Raw genomic sequence first — 13,866 nt, 5'->3', positions numbered from 1 at the left:
GATTCAGCCTCCTCCTCAACCCTGACCTCCCTCCTCTGATTTGAGGCCATCTGCCTCACATTTGTCTTCCATGGCCTGGGGCGCTTCTGAAAATGCAACTGCCACCATGAGCCACACAAAGAAGAAACAGCTGCACAGTCCAGGCTGCAGCTATGATTCAGCCTTCCCATGGGGGCAGCAGCTGAATTTACCAGCCAGATCAACTCAGCTCAGTGTTGTTTTGTTTTGGAATTAGTGGTTTTTAACATGTGAAATGGGCTTTCTCAGCTCTGCATACACATGTTCAGAAGTGCTCAGAGATCTACAGGAAGGCTTTGAATATTGCTACCAACCCAATGTGATATCCCAAGGGACTTGTTTCTCTGGTCAGCTCATTTACCTTTGCTCTGCTTTGCCAGAGCAAAGGGGACCCAAACTGGATGCATGTCACTTGCTAGGGAGGCTGGTTGCAGGAGAGAATCTGGGCCAGTCACTCCTGCCATCCTCCTGTCCCCGTGGTATCACTTGCAGATGACAGACCAGCAGGGCATGACTGGATATGCCTTAAAGCCATATTGCTGTGATCTCAGTGCATGCACATACATCTCCCAGGCTTGTATTTTTTCAGGGATACCTCTGACTTCGCAGCAAAGCTTTGCCACAGCCTGTTTCTGTGAGCACATGCAATTGTTTAATACCTCCCTAGATCCTGAGCTCAAGCTTATAACAAATGAAACATTCCCAGCAAAATGGCATGCAACCAGCTGTACACTAAGCAAAAAGATATGACAGTTGTGAGCAGTTAAATGACACAATTCCTTACAATAACATTCCCAAAAGAATCACTTTCCCAAAATATCACTGAGCTCAGAAGAGCCGGTACAAACCCACACATCAGAGTGCAGAGTTGGAGGAAGGTAATAAAATACTCATCTTCAGTCCCTGTAATGAAGCTATTCAGTCCAACCATTCAGTCTCCTGTACAGGAGTGTAGGACTTCAGATCTGATCCAAAATGGCAATTCTTCTGTTCCTACATTACTATGCTGTCAACCGCACATGCCAAGAAGAGTCTTGGGAAGTTACCCCACTTCATGTGTTAAAGATTGCAATTTGCAGAGCAGCAAAAAAGGCAGAGAAAACCATATTATGGTGAGGGCTTTACAAAAGCCATTCATCCCAATGCTTCCACTAACTGCTGTCAAATGAGATCCCCACATTAGATGATTTGTTTTCTCCTTCTTATGCTGACTCCGATTAATCTCTGCTCCTGAAATGATGGTGTCATTTCTCGGAGACATATGGAAGTGGGAATCACGTAGCCCCATAACTTAGAAACAATTTAAGATCCATTAATCTTCATTTCCACTCTCTGTCTCTCTGGCTTTCGTAGTCCTCTGCTGGATTAGCTCTTTTTGACAGCACAGCACTGTATCTTGGTCAAGTAAAGGCCCCACAGGTATCTGACACTTTGGCCTATTTATAGACTAATAAATAAAAAAAATCAAGATGGTACCAGGTGGAATGAAAAAGAATTCAAGCTCTACAGAGCCATTTCCCTTCTGCGATTCTCTTTCTTTTCGAATCTTTAGTGTGAGTGTGGCAGGATTGTTTCCTTCTGGATACTGTGAAATTAGCATCTTTTAGGTGGAACATTTTTCTGCATTTTCCCTGATTCTGACTGATCTACATCTTACTAAAGTGACAGCTGAAGGCACTCTGAGCTGACATGTTAAAAAGGCTCAACAGTAACATTTTAAAATCATAAAAGTCAGTTATAAAGTCCAGTACTTGTAGGTAAGTTAATTATTTTGTTTCTGCTGCCTTTATTACCGTTGGATCTGGTTTGAGGTTGCTGGGTTTCTTTTTTTCACTGAAAAGTGTTTCCAGTGAAAAAATGGCTTTTGACCAAAATGAATATTTTTGCATTTTTCAATTTGGTTGAAATTTTCCTGCTTTTTGACCCTCAAAAAAGCAGATGAAATGAAAAGAAACACTTTAAGGAAATGTAGAAAAATAAAAATAAAAAGCTCTGGTTTCAATTTTTCATCAAAAATCAAAACATTTTCAAGGGATTTTTTAAAATCTTTTCTGATACTCGCCCCCCCAAATACCTTGCATAATTATGTCTATTTCCCTTGACCCCCACCAGATAGAAGACAGAGAATCAGGCTGCCTAGCCAGAGCCTCTGTTTATTGATTTCAGTGGACGTTAAGAGCCTAAATGCCTTTAAAGGCTCAAGACCAAGGTGACCTGCTATTGTATCAAGCAGGCAAGGTACTAACAAACTTCAACAGGACTTTATTTTTTAAGTGGAAACCTCTTTAGCAAGCTGCTGCTGCACCCTCTGTAAGTCTCACTCAGCCTCCTCAACTCCTCCCTCCTCCTTTCTGTTTCCTGTCCTTTCAGACTCCCAACCACCAGTTCTCCCAGTTCTAATAATCACAAGCAACATCTAAACACCACACCTGCCCAAGGAGGTGGTAGCAGAGCAGAGAATTCATCCCAGGTCTCCCAAGTCGTAGGCTGGTACCCTGACCATTGGGCCATTCTTCCTCTCTTCAGATTTTTGGCCCCAAATGAATGATTCTCGTTGTAACTATTTCAGTGATTGGGGTTCCATAGCAGCAGGAGGAGCTGGCTGCAGTACAGCCAATCCCAAACCTTCAGAAATCCCAAGTCAGGCCCCCAAAATCATGAGATTGTGTTAAAAATCATAAGATTATCTTTTTTTTTAAACTCCACAGTCCAGTCTGGTTTTTCTTTTTTTTTCTTTTGTCTGCTGACTTCTGACCCTGTAGGTGGCATTATCAAGCTTTTCTCCACCACCATAATGGCTGGAAACTTACTTTATTTTAAATGACTCGACACAATCACAGGACTCTAGGAGCTTGGAGCTTTAAAAGAAAGATGACAAATAGCCCAAGGCTCACTAAAGCCACTGCCATTGCAATGCTCAGGATTAGGGCTTGGGGAGACCAAGATGCCAGGTGGCAACTTTGTGCTGCTCTAGTGATCAGCAGCAGCTCCCTGGGGTGAGTCAACCATTGCCATTGGCAGCTGGAGCAATGGCAAATGAATGGCTGTCTCCCTTGAATCCATGAGCGCCACCAGGCAGAAGACAGTAGGCCGAAGCCTCCTCAAGGAATTGTGGTGAGCGTGCCTACTGAGAGCCCCTGTTTGATGGGAAATTGGAGACTATTCAGAGAAGAGCCCCAGGGATGATTAATAGATTGGAAAACATGCCTTATAGTGAGAAATTCCAGGAGCTAAATCAGTTTAGTTTAACAACGAGAAAGCTACACAATAACTTGATCACAGTAATTAGGGAACCAAAATTAGATAACAGCGATCACTCCAATCTAGCTGTCCAAGGTCTGACAGGATCCAATGACTGAAAATTGAAGCTCGACAAATTCAGAATAGAAATTTGGTGCTCATTTTGAACAATGAGGATAATTAACCATTGGAACAACTTGCCAAGAGCTGTGGTGGATGCTCCATTTCTGGCAATTCTTAAACCAAGACTGGATTTATTTTTTTTCTAAAAGATCTGCTCTAACTTAAACAGGAGATAATTCAGGGAAGTTCTCTGGCCTATGTTATGGAGGAGGTTAGACCAGGTGATCACAGTGGTCTCTTCTGGCCTTAAAAATCTATTAAGTTAATTCAATACAAGCCCTGATTAGCTGCATCCATAATTCAGAACTCCTTATTATCTGAAAGTCTTGTATACCCCTTGCCTAAGCCTGAATCCAACAAAGCTCTTAAGCATATGCTGAAAGTTAAGAATGCACTTAAGTACTTTGCTGAATAGGGATGTTTTGCTGAATCGGGGCCCAAAAGAGTGTTTTTCATAGCTGTGCTGAAACAGGTAACTTCTGAGTCATTGTGTCTTGAACCACCTATCACTGCTGTCTTTGGTCAGTCTATGTGCCTCTCCTCTGAGTTTCCCTCTCCACAGCTTTCCTATCCACACTGCAATGATGTCCTCTAGGCCCACTGATCTGCTGTTCACTCTTCTCCCAATGTGTTGCTCTCTTGTTCGTTGATCTGCTTCTTTGTCTACTGTTTTCCTCCCCAAACCTGTAACTTTATAATGTTCCAGATGTCCCCACTAGGGGGAGGGTGGGATCCTCTCCAGAGAAGATTCAGGAGTGACACGGAACAGCCCCTAGGGCGAACGAATCTCTGGTGGTGAGACTTGATGGAAATGTACTATCCAGACTTCCAGGCAGACAGCCCTGGGAGCAGGTAGGGTCAGGGCCGGCTCCAGGCACCAGCATTCCAAGCAGGTGCTTAGGGCAGCAATCTGCAAGGGGCAGCAGTCCATGTGTTTTTGCCCTCAAGCAGCGTGCCGAATTGTCACTGAGGAGGGTGGGGGCAGTCCGTGTGCCATTAGGGGGGCATGCGCATTTCTGCGATGGTGGCAATTCAGCGGCAGCTTCTATGTTCAGATGTCTGCAGCAGCACAGCATCTGTCTTCCAGCTGAAGACAGAAGCTGCCACCAAATTGCCACCGCTGTGGAAGAGCACGTGCCACCCTAACAGAACATAGACTGCCCCTGCCATCTGCGGCGGCAATTCAGTGCGCTGCTTGGGGTGGCAAAAACAGTAGAGCCAGCCCAGCAGGTCATCTGAGGAATGGAGCACAGAGAAACAGAAGAGAATGAAAGGTCAAGCCTGAGGAGGACTGAAGTGAATTTAAGGACTTGTCTACACTTGAAACACTACAATGGCACAGCTGCAATGCTTCAGTGTAGACACCTCCTACAGTGACAAGAGGGGTTTTCCCATCAGCATAGGTAATCCACCTCCCCATTAGGTGCTGGCTAGGTCAGCAGAGGAATTCTTCCATTGACTGAGCACTGTCTACACCAGAGGTTAGATCAGCTTAACTGTGTCACTCTAGGGAGTGGATTTTTCACACAGCTGAGCAATGTAGCTGGGCCAGCCTAACCTAACTATTTAGTGTAGACCAGGCCTAAATGTATATCTTCAGTTGGGATTTGTCGGAGGCCTCCAAAGGGGAAGCCCTGTGAGCCCTGGCCCTGAAAGAAGGGTGAGCCCAGACAAGCCATGTAGCTTGAGAAAGAAGGGGCTGTGGGAAAGGTCTCCTGACAGGTGGAGGTAGAAGCAGCCCAGGAAGGTAGCAGGGGGCAGGTCTGAATAGACAGGCCTTGCTGGCTGATTTGCTGGAACCTAGTATAGCAGGAAGGTTTGGTTACCCCTACCAGTCATCAGGGAAGGTGGGCTTGACACCCCTGATATAAGAGAATAAGGACTTTTAAAAAGCCTGAGATGGGCGGGTGAATGGGCCATGGGATCCAGACTCACGGCCAAAATCACAGCAATGGACTTTTATTTGTTGGCCCTCCTGTCACCCCAGCAGAGGAGGGGAACTGTACGTGACCTGGCTGGATGGCTGAATCAGGAGAAAAGGCAGAACACCGCACGTCGGGAGCAGCTCTTGATGGTTGGTGCTAGAGGAGGAGCTGCCGGCTGTGCAGTACTGAGCCATGAGAGGGTGACCCAGTGGTGAGACCACTTTTCTACATTTCCTTTTATATTATGTATAAGGAATAGATGGGCTATTAGATACTGAAGGTGCACAAAGTTGAGAATTGGGAATTATGAGGGAAGGCAAATTGCAGGTCTGAGTTAAAGAGGGAGGTGGAAGATACTATTATTTACTGAGCACACACAGTGGGACTGGCACTGTACAGACATAAATGAAGACACAGTCCCTCCCTTCTGGAGTTTACAATCTAACTCAGACACAGACAAAATAGCATGAACAGCTAGGGCTGGAGGGTGCTAGATGTGAGTAAATAAAAGCAACAAACAATCACTTAAACCAGAGCTGTGAGTCCCCAGCACTTCTGGAAATCAGGGCGCTTGGATTTAGGGGCTTAGCATCATGATCCCAAGTTTGAAAAGCTTGGACTTGACCTGTCATTTATAGACAGAAGGTTTTCTCACCACCCATGACTCTGTCCATCCTAAAGTCATGTTGATCAAATGAGCCATGGCATCATATGATGTTACTGTAATATAAATAGTAATAACTGCTAGAGGCCCTAACTGAGCTCAGAGTCTCCCAGACCATTCATAAACACTCAGTGCAAGGACACTCCCTGGACCAAAGAGCTCACAAACTAAATAAACAAAGGAAGGGACTTGCCCAAAGTCACATAGCAGATCATTGGCAGAGACAGGACTAGAACTGAGGTTTCTGGACTCACAGGTTGCGCAGCTTGGCCGTTGTCAGCCATCTCCGCCTCCCCCAAACACACTATTGTGTGAGGGTGCAATGAATGTTTATAGTCTGCCACGTTTGCACGTCATTACAGGACGCATGGCCAGATGTCACATGCCAGATGCAGACAGTCAGCACGGACATCCTCAAAATAAGCCCATGTCGGGTGCAGGTGATTGGAAAGGCATTATGCAAAATGGTAGTGTGGTAGCTGGTTCTGAGTGAGGTCTAAAAGGGAATATAAAAATCACTGCATCTGAGCTCTAGTTAACAGATTCAGCCCATCTGTTATTCACTGAGTGCCTTGAACATGGGTCAGAAACAATAGGCTAGCCAGTAAGACCCTTGCATCTCGGAACCTGCATGTTACCTTCCTCCTTTCCCAGCTCCATGTCTGGCATACATGGGCAAAATCCAAGTTCTGCCCTACGATGTGACCTCTTTCCCCCCTGCCCCCTCCCCCGCCTCTCATGGCATGAGCGTTGCTTTCTCAAGAATGCATGTGTCATAAACAGATAGTTAAGAGTTAATAGAACAGGAGTACTTCATGTTTCTTTTGCCTGTAAAGGGTTAACAAGTTCAGTGAGCCTGGCTATCACCTGACCAGAGGACCAATCAGGGGACAGGATACTTTCAAATCTTGAGGGAGGGAAGTTTTTGTGCTGTGCTGTTAGTTTTTGGTTGTTGTTCTCTCTGGGTTCTCAGAGGGACCAGACATGCAATCAGGTTTCTCTCCAATCTCTCTGATACAAGTTCTTATAGATTCAAAATAATAAGTACTAGGTGATAAGGCGAGTTAGGCTTATGTTTGTTTTCTTTATTTGCAAATGTGTATTTGGCTGGGAGGAGTTCAAATGTGTATTTGGCTGGAAGGAGTTCAAATGTGTATTTGGCTGGAAGGAGTTCAAATTTGTATTTTGCTGAAAGGATTTTAATTTGTACTTGTATACTTAGGCTGAGAGGGTATTCCCAGTGTCTATAGCTGAAAGACCCTGTACCTATTCCATCTTAAATTTACAAAGATAATTTTTACTGTTTTTTCTTTCTTTAATTAAAAGCTTTTCTTGTTTAAGAACCTGATTTTTTTTTTTTATTATTCTGGTGAGACCCCAGGGGACTGGGTCTGGATCCACCAGGGAACTGGTGGGGAGAAAGGAGGGAAGGGAGAGAGAAAGGTTAATTTTCTCTCTGTTAGGATTACTTTCTCTCTCAGGGAGAGTCTGGGAGGGGGAGAGAGAAGGAGGGGCGAAGGTGAATTTTCCTCTCTGTTTTAAGATTCAAGGAGTTTGAATCACAGTGATCTTCCAGGGTAACCCAGGGAGAGGAAGCTTGGGAGAGGCAATGGTGAGGGAAAGGGTTTACTTCCCTTGTCTTAAGATCCAGAGCGTCTGGGTCTTGGGGGTCCCCGGGCAAGGTTTTGGGGGGACCAGAGTGTACCAGGCACTGGAATTCCTGGTTGGTGGCAGCGCTACAAGTACTAATCTGGTAATTGAGCTTAGAGGAATTCATGCTGGTGCCCCATCTTTTGGATGCTAAGGTTCAGAGTGGGGAATTATACCATCACAGCATGTTATCCTCACAGCTCCTCTGTGTGAGATAGGGTAGCCCCTGGTATAAGAGAAAAAGGACTTTTGAAAGCCGGAGATGAGCAGGTGTAAAGACCATGGGGTCCAGTTTCAGGGCCAGAGACCTGGTGTCACAACACTGCATTTTTATTTGTTGGCCTTTGTGTCACCCCAAAAGACAAGGGGGAGTATATGTCACCCAGCTGGCAGGCTGAATCATGAGAAAAAGCAGAACACACTATGTTGGAAGCAGCCATTGGCAGCCTTCTTCCCATTTACATGAGAGAAATGATACCAGTGTCCCTTGATAGGGCCAGGAATTGAACTGAAGGCTTTTTAGTCCTAGGCCCATTCCTGATCTACTAGGCCATCCACCCCTGCCAGCCAACAGCCAGCGGGGCCCAAAGCCCCTTATCCCTGATGTTAAATTGACACTATAGCAAGCTGATTGCTTACATCAGTAGAACATGTCCGTGAATAAATCCTCTTGCTGTTCTCTTTGTCCCTCCCCACCCCCTTCCCTTGTTCACATACTCGCCTCCTGGGAACGAAGCAAAAGGCCAGTTGTTTATTTTATATTAATTTTTAAAGATGACTTGTTTCGGATGAGTGCCTGTCTGTCTCTGTCTATTTGCCTCTGCTGAGAAGATTCATTACTTTGATGGATTTGTGTAATTTTTTCAAGTGCTGCAGGTGACAAACAATAAAATGCACTTTATAGGCGCTCACTTCAGAACCAGCCATAGGAGGGAGGCCAGAGGGAGTGGAGAGAGAAGGTGAAACTGTGGAGTGGATTTTCCTGGACGGAATGGATTCAACCATAACATCTCACAGTCAGGACTAAACTGCTTTTTGGCTCTCTGTTAGGTAACTTCTGTCTCAACATCTGATTTGCAGATACCTGGAGGATGAAAGGGTAATCACTAGCAGCCAGCATGGATTTACCAAGAACAAATCATGCCAACCCAGCTTGATTTCCTTCTTTGACAGGGTAACTGATTTGGTGGATAAGAGGAATGCGGTGGACATAATATACCTGGAGTTCAGCAAGACTTCTGACACAGTCCCACATGACATGCCGATAAGTAAACTGGAGAAATGGGGGCTTGACAGAACTACCATTAAGTGGATACTGGTTAAACAACTGCAAACAAAGAGTAACTATTAGTGGAATGATGTCAGATTGGAGGGAATTCCCAAGTGGGATTCCACAGGAATCTGTTCTGGGTCCAGTGTTATTTAACATCTTTATTAATGACCTGGGTGTAGGAATAGGGACAATACTGATCAAGTTTGCAGATGACACAAAGCTAAGGGGTATTGCCAATACTTTGGAGGAATGAGCTAAAATTCAGAGGAATATTGATAAGTTGGAGAACTGGGCTAGAGACAATAAAGAGAAACAAAGACACATCTAAGATGCTTTTCTTAGGGAAGAAAAAACAAAGGCACAAATACAGAATGAGGGGAAACTGGCTTGGTAGCAGCACTGCTGAGAAGGATCTGGGAGTTGTGGTGCATCACAATGTCAACACAAGTCAGCAATGAGATGCTGTTGCAAAAAAGGCAAATGCAATTTTAGGTTGCATTAACAGAGGCATAGCATGCAAGTCACAGGAGGTGATAGTACTGCTGTACTCAGTGCTGGTTAGGCCTCAGCTGGAGTACTGTGTCCAGTTTTGGTCACCAATGTATAGAAAGGCTTTAGATAAACTGGAAAGGATCCAGAGGTGAGTGACAAAGATGATAAAAAGGATGGAATGCAAGCCATAGGAGCAAAGGCTGAAGGAACTGGGTATGTTTAGTTTGGAAAAGAGGAGATTAAGGGGGGACATGATAGTGATCTTCAGTTACTTGAAAGGCTGCCATAGGAAAGATGGAAAAAACTTCTATTTTAACATACAGAAATGAGCCCAGATGCTGAAAAGAAAAAGAAAAAGTCAGCTGCAAATCACTGAAATTCTGGTCAGAACAGAGTAGGGCAATACCAAATATCCTGCACGTGAAGTAAAATATAGTTGCCATTAGCACAGTAGATGTACCACTCTGTTGATTCAGTAAGATCATTATTGCTGCTTGATTGATTGCTTAACCAGATACCTGAAGGTCAAGTAATAGTAATAGGGACAGAGGTAAAGGACTAGAGGAAATGATAGAAAGAGAATGGTTAGGAAAGGGGGTAAACAGCAAAGTCTTGGGAGGTAGGGGGTAGTTATGCCTTGCTATGTGGCATTTATAGACTATGTTGTGATAGTCTCTGGAGGAAAAGATTTCATCCCAGTTGTTGTTCCTTGAGAGGATAATCATTGCCACGATAACTACATGGGCTTATAAGAACAAATTATACCAGACAGACGCAATCACTGGTTTTGATAGAGTTACAAAATTAATGGATGAAGGGAATGCAGTAAGAATAATGTATCTGGGTTTCAGAGATGCACTTGACAGAATGCCTTGCAAAAATCTTACTCACCATGTTCTCTTCAATTAGAGTGGATGCAGGCACTGTCATGCGAGTTAAAACCTGGCTGCGTCTATGCAGACGTCTCCCACATCTGTAGCCCCAAGAGCCCACATTCTGCACGGGAAGCTGGAAATCATGGAAGACTTAAGCCAATGTTAATAACTTCATTCAGACTCTGTGTTTTCATTTACAAAGAGGTTTGATTTCCTGTGGGTTTAGACAACAATTGTAATATGATGTTACCGAATATAGGCTAGATTGTTGCTTTACATCTCCCCCTGAGTGAGGGACAGCATGAAGCTAAATTGCTCTAGAAGCAGATCAGGGGAAAAGTTGTGGCTAGAGCCAGCCAAAATTTTAGTTTTGCCATTTCCTACGTGAGTGCCCTAGTACCAGAGTGTAGAGATTTTCTCACTCTCTTTCCCTGGCCAAATAACTATCTATTGTCATTCATAGTTACAATTCTTAGTCATTCATAATGTCCTTCACTGGGCCAGCAAGAATGATACTGCACTCTGCTAATCAAGCAGCAAAGAATCCTGTGGCACCTTATAGACTAACAGACGTTTTGGAGCATGAGCTTTCGTGGGTGAATACCCGAAGTGGGTATTCACCTACGAAAGCTCATGCTCCAAAACGTCTGTTAGTCTATAAGGTGCCACAGGATTCTTTGCTGCTTTTACAGATCCAGACTAACACAGCTACCCCTCTGGTACCTGCTAATCAAGACTCCCACTGAAGATGTGGGATGCCCCATTTCAAGCCCTGCCCCAATGACTATTTAATTACTTATAAAAAGTGGAACCACTTCAGCAGGAGTGTCTGAGAAAGCCCCATTGCTTGGGTAGTGAGGAGACCCAAGTTCATAATCCCATTTCCCCATTGGACAGAGAGGGGGGTTGACCCAGGTGTCCCTCACCCTAGCTGAGCGTCCTAACTCTGGGGCTAACTCTTATAAGTGGGAAACACCCCCTCCTCTGGCCATGCTGTGAATCTTTTTCTTGCTTTTGTCAAAATGCCTGAAAGTTAAAATGAAAACTTTGAGGATCAAAATGAAACATTTTGGCTCCAAAAAAATTCTACTTTTTGATTCACAACAAAATTTTGGCAACTATCATGTTTGGTTTGGCCCCAAACCATTTTTTCCTATTTTTTCAAAATTTCTAGTGAACCAGCCTGGTGACCTTGAGAGAGACAGGTCCCCTGCTCCCGATTCCCCACTCACTCCAGCAGGGAGGTGATGTGCTGCTGGGATTTATCAATACTCCCCAGTCCCTGCCGCGCTGCCTGACCACTCCCTAATCACCTCCGTGGAAGGAGAAGCAGTTCCATTGTAAGCCATGAGAAAGGCAGACCATGCAGGGGAACAAATAGACAACATGAAACCCCTTCATTCCTGGGGTGGTGTCATTACAGCAATTCACAACCCTGCCCTGGTGTGGTGTATATTGTGCAAATAGTACAGTGTACCACATTGTGGCATTCCCTTTGGGAATGTAATACAGTCCAGGCATTACTGGGACTAAATACAGGAAATCTTGCCTATTACATTCCAGCCTGATAACCCTCTGTGACCACTGACAATGCTTCTGGGCAGAGCTGGGCAAGGAAACAGTTTTCCCATCTCAGAAAATGTTTGAGATTTTAGAAATTTCCCCATTCTGAATCAAGACAAAAATTGAGATTTCGGAGTATTTTATGAACCAAAAATAATTTTAAAAAATCTCCATGCAGGTCAATTGAAATGTTTTATTTTAATTTCAATCGTTTTAATTTTGTACTATAATTAACAGACATTTTGAAATGAAAAGTCATTCTAAACCAGAACAATGATTTTTTTTTAATTATTTTAAAAATGAATACTGAAACTCTTCCACCAAATCGTGTTTGAATCAAGAGCATTGTCAAAACCACCCCTTTCCTGCAAAAAGTTTAACTTTTGGCAAACAGGCAAACATTCGCGACTAGGTCTACTTGTCATCCACATGGAAAAAGTGCTCATTTGAAATATGGAGTTAGGAAGTCTTTTATTCCTGTTGACCCATGTCCGTTTAGAGGCACTGCTATTGCACGTGCCTTCTCCATGTGCGTGAATTTGATAGGAAAGGGTTTAGCATTCAAAGGGACGACTCATCGTGCTGAGCAGAAAATGTTTGTCTTCTGTGGAAAAGGCAACAAATTCTGAGCTTCCCACAATGGAGGGACAAATGAGTTGTGTCATTACAGTGAAAACTACTGGCTGCTAGAATAGTACAATCTTTGTATTAGTGCTTATTTGGATATTTGGTGGTACCTACCTTACCATACAGCTGTGGAGTCTTGCACTGAACCAGTAGATTGTTGCTCGGTTAAATAAGAAGCCGGGAGATGAAAATTGGATGAAGGACTGTATATAAAAAAGGATAATGTGTCTATTTGTAGGAGGCTGCCTGTTGGATTGATGCAGGGATTGGAAACTGATTTGGCCTTGTTTAACATTGTCTTCTATGTAGACCCGAAACTGCAGCCAAGGAAAGGGTACAGTAGTGAGTGCACCTGGGTACTAGAGAAGGGAGTAATGATGCCTCTGTGTTCCTGGGAGCTCCAAAAGGCTGCAGAGAATGCCTCCTAGTGTTCCTTCTGGAACAATTTGACTCCATACCCAGCCCTTTGCCTAAATAGTGCCCTCTAGCACTTACAAAGCAATAATGCCCAAAGGCAAATAGGGACAACCGTGGACCGCTAATTTGGCAGCTTTCGGTGTGAGATGTTGGCAACAAAATTTCATTCTAAAGCTCTGAGGAGAGGCTCACCTTGAGCACAGTGCTCTGCTCTGGATAACTCGGTCTCAGAATGGTGCAGCCAAACCAAAGGGACTGCAGAGAAAAGCTAAACGATGATGACGTGATATAATAACCAGCTCCAGCATGGGTGTTGGAAGGCTCCAAACACCAGGCATGGAGTGTAATTGTTTAGTGCAGTACCAGGAGATTTCGTCTATGTAAGAGCTGTGTGATGAACTTGAGCATGAATTCCCAAAACACTTTCCTGCTAGTGATATCTGTCGGCTCATGAACTAGTATCCCAAGGGGAGTGGGGAAACCTCCTTGCTGCAGCTATGTAAGTGAGGACAGGACACAGTGCTAAATTGATGCTTTTCAACCTCTTCCCTGACCCACTGACACAACAGATAAACACTTGGGGATCCCATGCCATTAAGCCGTGCCCCCAAGCTCAGAGCCATTGCAGGAGGAAGTGTGTTTGCTGGTGAGGAACAGTCCTGCACTGGGTTGGGGACAATCTAAATGGTATTGTCCCTCTTGATTTTTCCTGCAGTAGTGGACCCAATGGTGCAGCTAATGCTAAAGCTGTGCATGGACTTTCATTTACAACTCCTCTCTGTGTTCCATTTGAAGCAATGGAGTCTCATGTGAGGAGCAGAAGGATTGTCCAGTGGTTAAGTGCTCGCTTGGGCCTGAGGAGACTCCTTTTCTAATGCTCTGCTCTGCAACAGACTCTCCATGTGATCTTGGGCAACTCACTTTGCCTCTCCATGCCTCAGTTTCCCACCTGTAAAATGTACTTCCCTGCCTCACAGTGCTATGAGGTATTCAGAGAAA

Source organism: Gopherus flavomarginatus, chromosome 8 (genome assembly GCF_025201925.1).
Source record: "Gopherus flavomarginatus isolate rGopFla2 chromosome 8, rGopFla2.mat.asm, whole genome shotgun sequence".
Taxonomy (NCBI): Eukaryota; Metazoa; Chordata; order Testudines; family Testudinidae; genus Gopherus; species Gopherus flavomarginatus.
The sequence above is the reverse complement of the archived record's forward strand: the minus strand, read 5'-3'. Positions refer to the sequence as shown.